Here is a 10,617-nt window from a genome sequence, read left to right as displayed (position 1 = left end):
CACCATCTCAGGTTTGTTGTGGGTGTTGCCAGGCAGAGGCACCTGGCCTATTCACTGAGCAGGGCAGAGTCCTCAGCCGCCCAGCAGGAGGCGGAGCCAGTATTGTCACTGGCAGGAGCAGGGCTATCAGCCGCCCAGCAGGAGGCGGAGCCAGTATTGTGTCAGGCAGGGCAGGCTACTCTTCCCTCACTCTATGTGTAAACGCCCCATTCACCCCACACTGACTCACTCAGACCTCTGGAGCCACCCAGCCCCTGACACACACACCAAACCAGCAGAGACCGGTAGATAGTTGGACAAGAAAATAGCCACTTTCTAAAAGTGCTATTTTCAAACATAGAATTTAAAAACCATCCATCCTAAAGGGTGTGTTATTAAATTCTGAGTTCAGGGATACTAAACTCGACTTGCTACCATGCTCCCTGAGTCAGATAGATTATAATGGAGTTAATAATCAGTCTGCCCAGTCTGGCCTATTGGAGGCAGGTAGCCCTTCAATAGTGAAAAACGAAAATGGCTGTAATTCACTATTAGGTCATGCCACACACATCCGGGCATGACCTACCTTTTACCAACAATGCACCCTGCCCTAGGGCCTACCATAGAGGTGTCTGAAAATGTGGCAAAGTGAAGGTTTAGAGACTGGTAAGTGGGTTTCCTTACCAAGTCGACATGGCAGTCAGGGACTGCACGCAGGCGCTGCAGTGGCAGGCCTGAGACACATTTTACACGCTGCTTCTGTGGGTGGCACAACCAGTGCTGCAAGCCCACCAGCAGCAGTTAACTTACACGCCCTTGGCACACGCAGTGCACTAGACTAGGGTCTGAACAGTAAGTCAACCAAGCCAATCATGGTAACACCAATCAATGTAACAATTTAACATAGGGAGCACTTGCACTGTGGCACTGATCAGCAGTGGCACAGTGCCCAAAGCAATAATCCAGCAAAAACATCGTAACCAGAGGAGGCAAACAGAAAAAAATGGGGGAGAGACTCATGCCAATGATGCCAGGTCTAACACGTGTCCCCTCCAGCTGAAATGTGGGGAGAACTACCCTTCACCCAGGGAGTCCTCATCACTAAGGCGGAAAAATCTGGACAGACCATCAGCATTGGCGTGATCTGTACCAGGGCGGTGTTCCACCGTAAAGTCCATCCCCTGTAGGGAAATGGACCACCTCAACAGCTTTGGGTTCTCACCCCTCATCTGCATTAACCATCTGAGGGGCCTGTGGTCTGTCTGAACCCGGAAGTGAGTCCCAAACAGGTAGGGTCTTAGCTTCTTCAGCGCCCCGACCACAGCAAATGCCTCACGCTCTATCGCACTCCACCTTTGTTCCCTGGGAAGTAACCTCCGGCTGATGAAGGCTACAGGTAAGTCTCGGCCCTCCTCATTCATCTGTGCTAGAACAGCCCCCACACCATGCTCTGAAGCGTCTGTCTGGACAATGAATTCTTTTGAAAAGTCGGGTGCCTGGAGGACCGGTGCTGTACACATTGCAGTTTTCAGGGTGTCAAAGGCGTTCTGACAGGCGTCAGTCCAGATCACAAGTCTCGGCTGCTTCCGGGAAGTCAGCGAGGTCAAGGGGTGCACAATGTTGCCATACCCCTTGACAAACCTCCTGTAGTAACCCGTGAGACCCAAGAAGGCTCTCACCTGAGTCTGGGTTTTGGGCGGTTCCCAAGCCAGGATGGTATCTATCTTGGGTTGCAGGGGGGCCACCTTGCCGCTCCCTACTTGGTGCCCCAAGTACACCACTGAACCCTGCCCAATCTGGTACTTACTAGCCTTGATTGTGAGGCCTGCTCTGCGCAGGGCCAACAACACTTCCTGGAGGTGGCGCAAGTGTTCCTCCCAGCTGGCGCTGAACACTGCTATATCGTCCAGGTAGGCGGCGCTGAAATCTTCCAGCCCGGCCAATACCTGGTTAACCAACCTCTGGAATGTGGCAGGGGCATTCTTCCTCCCAAAGGGCATCACACGGAACTGGTAGTGCCCATCTGGTGTGGAGAATGCAGACCTCTCTTTTGCCCCATCAGTCAAGGCGATCTGCCAGTACCCAGACGTTAGATCAAACGTACTAAGGTACCGGGCAGCCCCCAACCGATCGATGAGCTCATCAGCTCTGGGGATGGGGTGCGCGTCAGTCTTGGTGACCGAATTGAGTCCTCGGTAATCCACACAGAACCGAAGTTCTGGTGAAGCACCAGGTGCTGCAGCCTTTGGGACCAAGACCACTGGGCTGGCCCAAGGACTGCTAGAGGACTCAACCACCCCTAAGGCAAACATCTTGGAGACCTCCTCCTTGATGTATGCTCTGACCTTGTCAGTCACCCTGTAGGCCTTGTGCCTCACAGGAGTGCTGTCCCCGGTGTCCACATCATGGACACACCACTGAGTGACACCAGGGATTAAGGAGAACAGATCAGGGAATTGTACCAACAGGTGGCGACAATCTTGCTGCTGCTCAGGGGTCAGTGTGTCGGAGAGGACAACACCATCCACTGACCCATCTTTTTCTTTTGCACACAGGAGGTCAGGAAGAGGCTCACTCTCCTCCTCCATCCCAGCATCTGTGGCAAGGAGCATGCCCACTTCGGACCTTTCTAAGTGGGGCTTTAACCGGTTGACATGCAGGACCCTTAAGGGGTTCCTGGGAGATTTCAAGTCCACCAAGTAGGTGACATCGCTCTTCTTCTCCACAACCTCAAATGGTCCAGTCCACCTGTCCTTGAGCGCACAAGGTTCCACAGGGGCCATGACCCAAACTTTCTGACCAGGTTGAAGCTCAACCAGAGTGGCATTCTGATCGTACCACCGCTTCATCTCTTCCTGGCTGGCCTCCAGATTTGCCTGAGCAAGATCTCTGAAGCGCCGAGTCTGGTTCCTAAAGGCCAGCATGTAACTATATACATCCTGGGGAGGTTTCCTGGGAGATTGCTCCCAGCCTTCTTTAACCAGACTCAAAGGTCCTCTTACTGGGTGACCATACAAAAGCTCAAAGGGGCTGAACCCTAGAGACTTCTGTGGCACCTCACGGTAAGCAAACAGCAGGCATGGCAAGAGGACGTCCCATTTACGCCTCATTGGTTCTTCAAGACCCATGATCATGCCTTTTAGGGTCCGGTTGAATCTCTCAACCAGCCCATTACCTTGAGGGTGGTAAGGAGTGGTAAACTTGTAGGTTACCCCACACTCCTTCCACAGGGACTTCATATAATTCGAAATGAAGTTGGTGCCCCGGTCTGACACCACCTCTCTGGGGAACCCCATGCGGGAGAAAACACCCATCAGTGCCCGTCCCACCACGGGGGCCGTCACTGTTCGGAGAGGGATGGCTTCCGGGTACCGGGTGGCATGGTCCACCAAGACCAGGATAAACCTGTTGCCCATGGCTGTCTTGGGGTCCAGTGGCCCCACAATGTCAATTCCCACTCGCTCAAAGGGGGTACTGACGACGGGAAAAGGTTGGAGGGGAGCCTTCTGCTTCCGCCCACTTTTCCCACTTGCCTGGCAAGTTTGACAGGTCCTACAATGGATATCTGAATCCCTTCTCATCTGGGGCCAATAAAAATGGGTGACAAGCCTGTCATAGGTCTTGTCCTGCCCCAGATGTCCAGCTAACGGAACGTCATGAGCCAACCCCAGTAGGAAGGCTCTGAAGCGCTGGGGTACCACCAGCACACGGGCTGACCCAGGTTCAGCAGCCTTAGGCTCGCTATACAGGAGATCGTTCTCCCAGTAGACCCAATGTGATCCTGACTGATCACCTGTCGTTTGGGCTGAGGCCTGCTGCCTCATACCCACAAGAGAAGGGCACACTTTCTGTTCAGCACAAAATTCCTCCCTGGAGGGACCACCATCCTGCTGCCAATGGGTCAGCTCGGGCAGGTCTCCCAGTTCGGCCACTTGTTCTCCTGTCGGTTCCAGGGCATCCCCCTCAGGGTCTGCTCCCTCCTGGACCGCGGGAACGATGGGGGACGGTTTCCCGCGCCCCCTGCCTCTTCTCTTCACGGCTGGGACCTGGGCCATACTTTCAGGCTCCAGGGCCCCATCAACACCCTTACTGACTGACATGGACCGGGTGGTCGCACACACCCACTCAGGCAGACCCAACATTTCCAGATGCGCTTTTCTCTCCACCTTAGCCCAAGGGGAGTCCTCCAAATCATTGCCCAAGAGACAATCAACAGGCATGGCGGGCCTCACAGCAACCTGAAGAGTACCTGAGACCCCCCCCCACGCAAAGGGAACTTGAGCTACCTCACACTGACTCTGTGAGTTGTCGGCAGCTACCACGGGGTAGAATGCATGAGGGACCACCTGCTCTCTGGACACCAAGTGACACTTGACAGCTGTCACACTCGCTCCGGTGTCTCTGAGAGCTTCCACCCTATGGCCATTAATGGTCACCCACTGCCTATATTTCTTAGTGTTACTAGGCAGAGGGGTTGGAGGGACCATTTCCACGTCTCCTAAAGAGACCAGGGACATTTCTGCGGGACCCCACCCACCGGGGGCACCCATCTCCTCCCCTCCCAGGGCTACACTCGCTACCTGACGAGGGGGTGCACGCGGCGGTGCATTCGAATCCTTCATGGGACACTGGGGATCATAATAACGGTGTCCCACCTGCTTACAGGCATAGCAGGTCATGGGGCCCCTGTGAACAGGTTTACCTGTCGGGGCCTCTGGCTTCTTTACAGGGGGAGGCTGGGAACCCTTCCCTTGGTTCCCTTGGGGACTACTTTGGGGCCCTTTCTGAAACTCCCTCTGTTTACCCCTGTCCCCCCCACTCTTCTGCTGGGGACCCTGCCCACCTTTGGCTGAGTCTCCCACTGGACCCTTGTGGACCCTGGTACTGACCCAGCGGTCCGCCTCCTCAGCAAGTTTTCTAGGGTTAGATAGCTTGCTATCAACAAGGTGCTGGCGTAGCTCTGGAAAACAGTTATTAGACAAGTGCTCCCAAGCAAACAAATCATAAAGAGCATCATAACTATCAACCTTGCTACCCTTTATCCAACCATCCATGGTTCTGCAGAAAAAAGACACATATTCACCCCACGTAGTACCAGGCAACTTCTTACATTCTCTAAAGGTTTGTCTGTACTTTTCTGGAGTTAAGCCATATCTCAGCATTAAAGCATCTTTCATATGAGTATAAGACATCCTATCCTCAGCAGGAAGGCTCAACAAGGTATCTCTCCCCTCGTTTGTAAAGCGGCTCCACAACCCCATTCCCCAATCCTTCTCAGGGACCCAGTGGGCCAATAATGCTAACTCATATGCTTTAAACCATTGGCTAATATCTTCATTCTTACTGTAATCTTTGATCACATCTTTAGGAAAATAAAACCTACTTTCTGCAGGCACAGATGGAGTGCTGCCACCAGAGGGATTCAACTCTAAACTCTTAGTTTTAAGCTCCATCTCCCTCACCATCTTCTCACGTTCAAACGCTAATTTCTCTCTCTCAAAATCTAATCTTTTGCTCTCCATTTCAGCTTCTCTCTTGCTTCTCGCATTCTCTAATTCCAACTGCCCTCCTAATTTAAGTTTTGCCATTTCTAACTTGTACCCCCTCTCCTTCTCCCTGTCTTCTAATTCTTCGGGGAAAAGGCTCCTAGAGGATGCACTACTGCCTGGAGATGACACTGGCCCACCTGTGGGCTCTTCCTCTTCTTCTTCCTCTTCCGGTACCACCACCGGATCAGAGGGATTTCTGGCCTCTAACCAGGCCTTCAGCGCTTTGAGGAAGTCGTCTTTCCTTGTGAGACCTGTGGTAGGAACTTTAAACTGCTTGCAAAATCCTTTTAGATCCTTTAGCACGTAGGAATCTATCTTCTCCTTATCAAATTCCCCCACAACATTCTCCACAGGTGTAGCAGCTCCGGCATTCTCCATGGTCAAAACTGGCAGTGTTTAAGAAAATAAGCTCCAGGAAAGCGGAGAACAAAAATAGGATATCCTACCAAACAGACTGTGGCTGTGTTATGGTCTGCTTTCACTATGTAGCGTACACTAATCACTGCACATGAGTCATAAATGCAAAGTTCAAATCCCACCGCTGCCACCAATGTTAGAACCGGCGGTCTCTAGTTGGCAGAGGTATACACTTCTGACAAATAGGGACCAACCAACTCTAGTCAGGGAAAGGGGATTACACACTCAGATAACCCCTGCTACCCCCTTGGTAGCTTGGCAGAGCAGACAGGCTTATCTCAGAGGCAGTGTGTTAAGCATTTATGACCACATACAGTAATAAAGTGAATACACTACAGATGGACACGACACAGAAGTTATTATAAAAATAGTATTTTTATATAAGGCTTAGCACAAGACCACATAACGACAAAAATATACCACAGTCTTAATAAATACTCTTTGGAAGGAAAAATAATAGTTCAAATAAGGTTTCTTCTTGGCAAATAGTTCTTTAGCAAAGTATTCTTCTGAGCACAGTTCTTTGGCAACAACGTAACCCCCACAGGAGTCACACGACGTCGAGTCTACAAGATTCCCAAGGTTCGGCGTCGACCGCGAGGAGCGCTACGTCGAGCCTGGAGTCGCAACAGACCCCCCAAGTACAGTACCTTGAGAAACGAAGAAAACGATGATCCACGGCGTCGAGATCGGCGTCGAGGTCGTGCCTCGGAGTCGGGTCAATCCGCAGCGGCGTCGAGGGATGTCGGGCCGGAGCAGCGCTCACGGCGTCGAGAAGGGCGTCGAGTCGATGCGATCAGCAGCGGCGTCGGGACGGGGTCGCTTGGAGGTAGAGCCGATACTCACTCCTCACTGGCGTCGATACCGGCGTCGAGACGGGGTTACTTGGAGCCGGGGCCGATACCCACTGCTCACTGGCGTTGCTGCTGGCGTCGAGACTGCAGATTTTCCCTTGTGTACTGGAAACAACACTTTCCAGCAATTCAGCAAATGGTGAAGTCCTTTGGCCCTGTGACTTCAGCAGGAGACTGGCACTCTTCCAGTCCTTGGAGATTTCCTAGCAAGTGTTCAGAGAGTACACACCAAGTTCCTCTCTCCTTGTTCCTTGGCAAAAATAAAGAAGCAGCCTTCAGGTTCCTCCACAGCAAAACGGCACTCTGGCAGAAAGGGGAGGCAAGTCCTTAGATCAGCAGGCTTCTTGTCCTTGGTACAGGTTTCCTTGTCAGAAGTGATCTGAGTTCTTGGTTCAGGGGTCCTTCTCTTATACCCCTTTTTCCCTTTGTTCCCTTTGTCCAAGCAGGGAGATTCCCACCATCTCAGGTTTGTTGTGGGTGTTGCCAGGCAGAGGCACCTGGCCTATTCACTGAGCAGGGCAGAGTCCTCAGCCGCCCAGCAGGAGGCGGAGCCAGTATTGTCACTGGCAGGAGCAGGGCTATCAGCCGCCCAGCAGGAGGCGGAGCCAGTATTGTGTCAGGCAGGGCAGGCTACTCTTCCCTCACTCTATGTGTAAACGCCCCATTCACCCCACACTGACTCACTCAGACCTCTGGAGCCACCCAGCCCCTGACACACACACCAAACCAGCAGAGACCGGTAGATAGTTGGACAAGAAAATAGCCACTTTCTAAAAGTGCTATTTTCAAACATAGAATTTAAAAACCATCCATCCTAAAGGGTGTGTTATTAAATTCTGAGTTCAGGGATACTAAACTCGACTTGCTACCATGCTCCCTGAGTCAGATAGATTATAATGGAGTTAATAATCAGTCTGCCCAGTCTGGCCTATTGGAGGCAGGTAGCCCTTCAATAGTGAAAAACGAAAATGGCTGTAATTCACTATTAGGTCATGCCACACACATCCGGGCATGACCTACCTTTTACCAACAATGCACCCTGCCCTAGGGCCTACCATAGAGGTGTCTGAAAATGTGGCAAAGTGAAGGTTTAGAGACTGGTAAGTGGGTTTCCTTACCAAGTCGACATGGCAGTCAGGGACTGCACGCAGGCGCTGCGGTGGCAGGCCTGAGACACATTTTACACGCTGCTTCTGTGGGTGGCACAACCAGTGCTGCAAGCCCACCAGCAGCAGTTAACTTACACGCCCTTGGCACACGCAGTGCACTAGACTAGGGTCTGAACAGTAAGTCAACCAAGCCAATCATGGTAACACCAATCAATGTAACAATTTAACATAGGGAGCACTTGCACTGTGGCACTGATCAGCAGTGGCACAGTGCCCAAAGCAATAATCCAGCAAAAACATCGTAACCAGAGGAGGCAAACAGAAAAAATGGGGGAGAGACTCATGCCAATGATGCCAGGTCTAACAGGCACCACATTGGACTATACTAAAAAATCGTTATTGGTATCATATTAGGGGTAGGGACTTTCCCCTTTGCTAGGTCCTGTTTTTGCTGACATCAGGTTTTCCTCCTCAAAGATGGCTTCTTATAGGTCTCTCGAGAGCAGCTAGTATTGAAAGGTGCCCCGGAAGTAGTGTTGAAGTCAGTAGTATTTAGTGAATAAATGGGAAGAAATACTGGGTAGACATATTGTATCCAGATATCATTTGAGATATTACCTTCAAGGAGAATTCCTATTGCACTTAGGCTGTTACATCCTTGGAGTGCTTTCCTCTTACTTTTTCCTTCAGACCTCCTGTTTTTGCTGGCCTTAGATCTCTGGGCACTTTACCACTTCTAACCAGTGCTAATGTGCATGTGCTCTCTGCTTTAAACATGGTAACATTGGCTTATCCACAGTTGACATATTTAATATACCTATTGGTCCCTCCTAAAGTGCACTACATGTGTCCAGGGCTAGGGGTAGGCAGAGAACTCCGCTTCGTCAGCGGAGCGGAGCTAGCAAGACACTTCCCCCGGCCCGGTCCCTGCTTTTGAATGCAGCCAGGTCGAGTGAGCCTACCCTGGTCCTGTGCTTATGCCAGGGCAGGTCCCTGTGCCTACGGTGTGTGCTTGCAGGAGGCAGCCAAGGGCTTCGGGTTGGTGCCAACGGTCGCTTGAGCCGCTCCGCCGTTAATGATCCTTCCGCAGGTTCACCTAGGGAAACCTGGTTACTACTTTTACTTCCTCTAGACAGTCAAGTTTGATTGTCTTCTCGGTGCTCCACCAGGGCCATTGCTGACCCCGGCGGGGTTGATCCGAGGACCTCACTAAACCATCCAATCGGTAGTAGCGACGGGTGGTTTGTACAAAGTGCAGGGACTTAATCAACGCTAGCTTATGACCCGCACTTACTGGGAATTCCTCATTCATGGGAAATAATTGCAATCCCAATCCCTATCACGAATGGGGTTCAGTGGGTTACCCGCACCTGTCGGCAAAGGGTAGACACACGCTGATCCAGTCCATGTAGCGCGCGTGCAGCCCCGGACATCTAAGGGCATCACAGACCTGTTATTGCTCGTGTGGCTGAACACTACTTCTTGTCCCTCTAAGAAGTTAGACGCCAACCGCTGGGGGTTGTCTAACTAGTTAGCATGGAGGAGTCTTGTTCGTTATTGGTATTAACCTGACAAATCGCTCTACCAACTAAGAACGGCCATTCACCACCACCCACAGAATCAATAAAGAGCTATCAATCTGTCAATCCTTTCCGTGTCCGGGCCCGGTGAGGTTTACCGTATGGAGTCCACTCCTGGTGGTGCCCTTCCGTCAATTCCTTAAGTTTCATCTTTGCAACCATACTCCCCAAAGACTTTGGTTTCCCGGAAGCTGCTCGGCGAGTCACGGGAATAACTCAGCAGGATCGCTAGTCAGCATCGTTTATGGTCGGAACTATGACGGTATCTGATCGTCTTCCAACCTTCGTCTTTCGTTCTTGATTAAAGAAAACATTCTCGGCAGATGCTTTCAGTTTGGTTCGTCTTGCGCCGGTCCAAGAATTTCAGCTCTAACAGCACAATATGAATGCCCCCAGCCCCTCTTAATCATGGCCCAAGTTTTGAAAACCAACAAAATAGAACCGGAGTCTTATTCCATTATTCCTAGCTAAAGTATTCAGGCAACCGGCCTGCTTTGAACACTCTAATGTTTTCAAAGCAAACGCTTCAGACCCCCAGGGCACTCAGTCAAGAGCAACAAGGGGGCCCGAGAGGCAGGGGCGGTAGCTCGCCTCACAGCGGACCACTAGCTCGATCCCAAGATCCAACTACGAGCTTTTTTTACTGCAGCAACTTTAATATACGCTATTGGAGCTGGAATTACCATGGCTGCTAGCACCAAACTTGCCCTCTAATGGATCCTCGTTAAAGGATTTAAAGTGTACCCATTCCAATTACAGGGCCTTGAAAGAGTCCCGTATTGTTATTTTTCATCACTACCTCATTTACGCGCCTGCTGCCTTCCTTAGATGTGGTAGCCATTTCTCAGGCTCCCTCTCTGTATTCGAACCCTGATTCCCTATTACCCGTGGTCACCATGGTAGGCACAGAAAGTACCATCGAAAGATAATAGGGCAGACATCCGAATGTATCGTCGCCGTCACGGGGACATGCGTTCGTTCCGAGGTTATCTAGAGTGACCAAAGTGGCTTCCAGGGCAGCAGGGCCATCTGGTCGCCCCATTGGAGAGCATTGAATGCGACCAGATGACCGAGGGGGGAGGTACGACCAGATGGCGGGGTCTGAAGGAAGCCAATCTGCCCACTCTGA

General features: G+C 51.5%; 1 pseudogene; it reads right to left on the bottom strand.

Annotated features, from left to right (window-relative positions):
- Positions 1–8,989: 8,989 nt before the first annotated feature.
- On the bottom strand, positions 8,990–9,657 carry LOC146855230 (18S ribosomal RNA; annotated as a pseudogene; the record flags this gene model as incomplete).
- Positions 9,658–10,617: the final 960 nt, after the last annotated feature.

Source organism: Triturus cristatus, chromosome 4_1 (assembly GCF_964204655.1).
Source record: "Triturus cristatus chromosome 4_1, aTriCri1.1, whole genome shotgun sequence".
In the NCBI taxonomy this organism is placed as follows: Eukaryota; Metazoa; Chordata; class Amphibia; order Caudata; family Salamandridae; genus Triturus; species Triturus cristatus.
The sequence above is the reverse complement of the archived record's forward strand: the minus strand, read 5'-3'. Positions and strand labels throughout refer to the sequence as shown.